Raw genomic sequence first — 6,093 nt, forward strand, 5'->3', positions numbered from 1 at the left:
ACACTTAAAATATAATGGGATATTTCTCATAATTATTAGAAAATCTCTACATTTTGAAAAAGTAAATATTTATCACTCTTCACTCTTTTTTTTTAATTTTCATCAGGGATTTGCATAATGAAAAAATTTAAAAAATCAAATCGCATACGATTTTTCTTATATGATATATCGCATTCATTGTTTAAAACAAGACATATCGTATGGAATATTTTTGATAATTATTTGATTATCTCTACATTTTGAAATAGTAAATTTTAATTAATCTTTATACTTCTTTTTAATAATTTTCGTCAGCGATGTGGATAATGAACAAATTTTATAAATCAAATCGAATAGGACATATCGCATACGACATATCGCATACGATAAATCGCATTCAATATTTAGCACACTTAAAATATAATGGGATATTTCTCATAATTATTAGAAAATCTCTACATTTTGAAAAAGTAAATATTTATCACTCTTCACTCTTTTTTTTTAATTTTCATCAGGGATTTGCATAATGAAAAAATTTAAAAAATCAAATCGCATACGATTTTTCTTATATGATATATCGCATTCATTGTTTAAAACAAGACATATCGTATGGAATATTTTTGATAATTATTTGATTATCTCTACATTTTGAAATAGTAAATTTTAATTAATCTTTATACTTCTTTTTAATAATTTTCGTCAGCGATGTGGATAATGAACAAAATTTTATAAATCAAATCGCATACGACATATCGCATACGACATATTGCATACGATTTGTCGCATACGATATATCGCATTCAATATTAAGCACACGAAAAATATAATGGGATATTTCTGATAATTATTGAAAAACTCTACATTTTGAAAAAGTAAATATTTATCACTCTTCACTATTTTTTTTTAATTCTCATCAAGGATTTGCATAATGAAAAAATTTTAAAAAATCAAATCGTATATGACATATCGCATACGATTGGTCCCCTACGACATATCGCATACGATTTGTCTTATACGATATATCGCATTCATTGTTTAAAACAAGACATATCGTATGAAATATTTCTGATAATTTTTAGAAAATCTCTAAATTTTGAAATAGTAAATTTTTATTAATCTTTATACTTCTTTTTAATAATGTTCGTCAGCGATGTGGATAATGAACAAAATTTTATAAATCAAATCGCATACGACATATCGCATACGACATATTGCATACGATTTGTCGCATACGATATATCGCATTCAATATTAAGCACACGAAAAATATAATGGGATATTTCTGATAATTATTGAAAAACTCTACATTTTGAAAAAGTAAATATTTATCACTCTTCACTATTTTTTTTTAATTCTCATCAAGGATTTGCATAATGAAAAAATTTTAAAAAATCAAATCGTATATGACATATCGCATACGATTGGTCCCCTACGACATATCGCATACGATTTGTCTTATACGATATATCGCATTCATTGTTTAAAACAAGACAAATCGTATGAAATATTTCTGATAATTATTAGAATATCTCTACATTTTGAAATAGTAAATTTTAATTAATCTTTATACTTCTTTTTAATAATTTTCGTCAGCGATGTGGATAATGAACAAATTTTATAAATCAAATCGAATAGGACATATCGCATACGACATATCGCATACGATAAATCGCATTCAATATTTAGCACACTTAAAATATAATGGGATATTTCTCATAATTATTAGAAAATCTCTACATTTTGAAAAAGTAAATATTTATCACTCTTCACTCTTTTTTTTTAATTTTCATCAGGGATTTGCATAATGAAAAAATTTAAAAAATCAAATCGCATACGATTTTTCTTATATGATATATCGCATTCATTGTTTAAAACAAGACATATCGTATGGAATATTTTTGATAATTATTTGATTATCTCTACATTTTGAAATAGTAAATTTTTATTAATCATTATACTTTTTTTTAATAATTTTCGTCAGCGATGTGGATAATGAACAAAATTTTATAAATCAAATCGCATACGACATATCGCATACGACATATTGCATACGATTTGTCGCATACGATATATCGCATTCAATATTAAGCACACGAAATATATAATGGTATATTTCTCATAATTTTTAGAAAATCTCTACATTTTGAAATAATAAATTTTTTTAATCTTTATACTTTTTTTTAATAATTTTCGTCAGCGATGTGGATAATGAACAAAATTTTATAAATCAAATCGCATACGACATATCGCATACGACATATTGCATACGATTTGTCGCATACGATATATCGCATTCAATATTAAGCACACGAAAAATATAATGGGATATTTCTGATAATTATTGAAAAACTCTACATTTTGAAAAAGTAAATATTTATCACTCTTCACTATTTTTTTTTAATTCTCATCAAGGATTTGCATAATGAAAAAATTTTAAAAAATCAAATCGTATATGACATATCGCATACGATTGGTCCCCTACGACATATCGCATACGATTTGTCTTATACGATATATCGCATTCATTGTTTAAAACAAGACAAATCGTATGAAATATTTCTGATAATTATTAGAATATCTCTACATTTTGAAATAGTAAATTTTAATTAATCTTTATACTTTTTTTTAATAATTTTCGTCAGCGATGTGGATAATGAACAAAATTTTATAAATCAAATCGCATACGACATATCGCATACGACATATTGCATACGATTTGTCGCATACGATATATCGCATTCAATATTAAGCACACGAAAAATATAATGGGATATTTCTGATAATTATTGAAAAACTCTACATTTTGAAAAAGTAAATATTTATCACTCTTCACTATTTTTTTTTAATTCTCATCAAGGATTTGCATAATGAAAAAATTTTAAAAAATCAAATCGTATATGACATATCGCATACGATTGGTCCCCTACGACATATCGCATACGATTTGTCTTATACGATATATCGCATTCATTGTTTAAAACAAGACAAATCGTATGAAATATTTCTGATAATTATTAGAATATCTCTACATTTTGAAATAGTAAATTTTAATTAATCTTTATACTTCTTTTTAATAATTTTCGTCAGCGATGTGGATAATGAACAAATTTTATAAATCAAATCGCATACGATAAATCGCATTCAATATTTAGCACACGAAAAATATAATGGGATATTTCTCATAATTATTAGAAAACCTCTACATTTTGAAAAAGTGAATATTTATCACCCTTCACTTTTTTTTTTTAATTTTCATCAGGGATTTGCATAATGAAAAAATTTAAAAAATCAAATCGCATACGATTGGTCCCCTACGACAAATCGCATACGATTTGTCTTATATGATATATCGCGTTTATTGTTTAAAACAAGACATATCGTATGGAATATTTCTGATAATTATTAGATTATCTCTACATTTTGAAATAGTAAATTTTAATTAATCTTTATACTTCTTTTTANAAATCTCTACATTTGAAATAGTAAATTTTAATTAATCTTTATACTTCTTTTTAATAATTTTCATCAGCGATGTGGATAATGAACAAAATTTTATATATCAAATCGCATACGACATATCGCATACGACATATTGCATACGATTTTTCGCATACGATATATCGCATTCAATATTAAGCACACGAAAAATATAATGGGATATTTCTGATAATTATTGAAAAACTCTACATTTTGAAAAAGTAAATATTTATCACTCTTCACTATTTTTTTTTAATTTTCATCAGGGATTTGCATAATGAAAAAATTTAAAAAAATCAAATCGCATATGCGATATATACGATTGGTCCCCTACGACATATCGCATTCATTGTTTAAAACAAGACAAATCGTATGAAATATTTCTGATAATTATTAGAATATCTCTACATTTTGAAATAGTAAATTTTAATTAATCTTTATACTTCTTTTTAATAATTTTCGTCAGCGATGTGGATAATGAACAAAATTTTATAAATCAAATCGCATACGACATATCGCATACGACATATTGCATACGATTTGTCGCATACGATATATCGCATTCAATATTAAGCACACGAAAAATATAATGGGATATTTCTGATAATTATTGAAAAACTCTACATTTTGAAAAAGTAAATATTTATCACTCTTCACTATTTTTTTTTAATTCTCATCAAGGATTTGCATAATGAAAAAATTTTAAAAAATCAAATCGTATATGACATATCGCATACGATTGGTCCCCTACGACATATCGCATACGATTTGTCTTATACGATATATCGCATTCATTGTTTAAAACAAGACAAATCGTATGAAATATTTCTGATAATTATTAGAATATCTCTACATTTTGAAATAGTAAATTTTAATTAATCTTTATACTTTTTTTAAATAATTTTCGTCAGCATTGTGGATAATGAACAAATTTTATAAATCAAATCGCATACGACATATCGCATACGACATATTGCATACGACATATTGCATATGATTTGTCTTATACGATATATCGCATTCATTGTTTAAAAATAGACAAATCGTATGAAATATTTCTGATAATTATTAGAATATCTCTACATTTTGAAATCGTAAATTTTAATTAATCTTTATACTTTTTTTTAATAATTTTCGTCAGCGATGTGGATAATGAACAAAATTTTATAAATCAAATCGCATACGACATATCGCATACGACATATTGCATACGATTTGTCGCATACGATATATCGCATTCAATATTAAGCACACGAAAAATATAATGGGATATTTCTGATAATTATTGAAAAACTCTACATTTTGAAAAAGTAAATATTTATCACTCTTCACTATTTTTTTTTAATTCTCATCAAGGATTTGCATAATGAAAAAATTTTAAAAAATCAAATCGTATATGACATATCGCATACGATTGGTCCCCTACGACATATCGCATACGATTTGTCTTATACGATATATCGCATTCATTGTTTAAAACAAGACATATCGTATGAAATATTTCTGATAATTTTTAGAAAATCTCTAAATTTTGAAATAGTAAATTTTTATTAATCTTTATACTTCTTTTTAATAATGTTCGTCAGCGATGTGGATAATGAACAAAATTTTATAAATCAAATCGCATACGACATATCGCATACGACATATTGCATACGATTTGTCGCATACGATATATCGCATTCAATATTAAGCACACGAAAAATATAATGGGATATTTCTGATAATTATTGAAAAACTCTACATTTTGAAAAAGTAAATATTTATCACTCTTCACTATTTTTTTTTAATTCTCATCAAGGATTTGCATAATGAAAAAATTTTAAAAAATCAAATCGTATATGACATATCGCATACGATTGGTCCCCTACGACATATCGCATACGATTTGTCTTATACGATATATCGCATTCATTGTTTAAAACAAGACAAATCGTATGAAATATTTCTGATAATTATTAGAATATCTCTACATTTTGAAATAGTAAATTTTAATTAATCTTTATACTTCTTTTTAATAATTTTCGTCAGCGATGTGGATAATGAACAAATTTTATAAATCAAATCGAATAGGACATATCGCATACGACATATCGCATACGATAAATCGCATTCAATATTTAGCACACTTAAAATATAATGGGATATTTCTCATAATTATTAGAAAATCTCTACATTTTGAAAAAGTAAATATTTATCACTCTTCACTCTTTTTTTTTAATTTTCATCAGGGATTTGCATAATGAAAAAATTTAAAAAATCAAATCGCATACGATTTTTCTTATATGATATATCGCATTCATTGTTTAAAACAAGACATATCGTATGGAATATTTTTGATAATTATTTGATTATCTCTACATTTTGAAATAGTAAATTTTTATTAATCATTATACTTTTTTTTAATAATTTTCGTCAGCGATGTGGATAATGAACAAAATTTTATAAATCAAATCGCATACGACATATCGCATACGACATATTGCATACGATTTGTCGCATACGATATATCGCATTCAATATTAAGCACACGAAATATATAATGGTATATTTCTCATAATTTTTAGAAAATCTCTACATTTTGAAATAATAAATTTTTTTAATCTTTATACTTTTTTTTAATAATTTTCGTCAGCG

The 6,093-nt window shown here is 25.1% G+C and overlaps 2 long non-coding RNA genes across 2 annotated transcripts; both read left to right on the forward strand.

Annotated features, from left to right (window-relative positions):
• The first annotated feature begins 664 nt into the window (after positions 1 to 664).
• On the forward strand, positions 665 to 2,785 carry LOC126909433 (uncharacterized). Its single transcript, XR_007705037.1, has 4 exons — positions 665 to 851; positions 1,128 to 1,296; positions 2,177 to 2,345; positions 2,622 to 2,785. It is a non-coding gene; the product is annotated as an uncharacterized LOC126909433 (long non-coding RNA).
• A 1,123-nt stretch (positions 2,786 to 3,908) lies between these two features.
• LOC126909434 (uncharacterized) lies at positions 3,909 to 5,206 on the forward strand. The gene is made up of 3 exons (XR_007705038.1): positions 3,909 to 4,091; positions 4,598 to 4,766; positions 5,043 to 5,206. It is a non-coding gene; the product is annotated as an uncharacterized LOC126909434 (long non-coding RNA).
• Positions 5,207 to 6,093: the final 887 nt, after the last annotated feature.

Source organism: Daktulosphaira vitifoliae, unplaced genomic scaffold, assembly GCF_025091365.1.
Source record: "Daktulosphaira vitifoliae isolate Bord-2020 unplaced genomic scaffold, ASM2509136v1 Scaffold_382, whole genome shotgun sequence".
Taxonomy (NCBI): Eukaryota; Metazoa; Arthropoda; class Insecta; order Hemiptera; family Phylloxeridae; genus Daktulosphaira; species Daktulosphaira vitifoliae.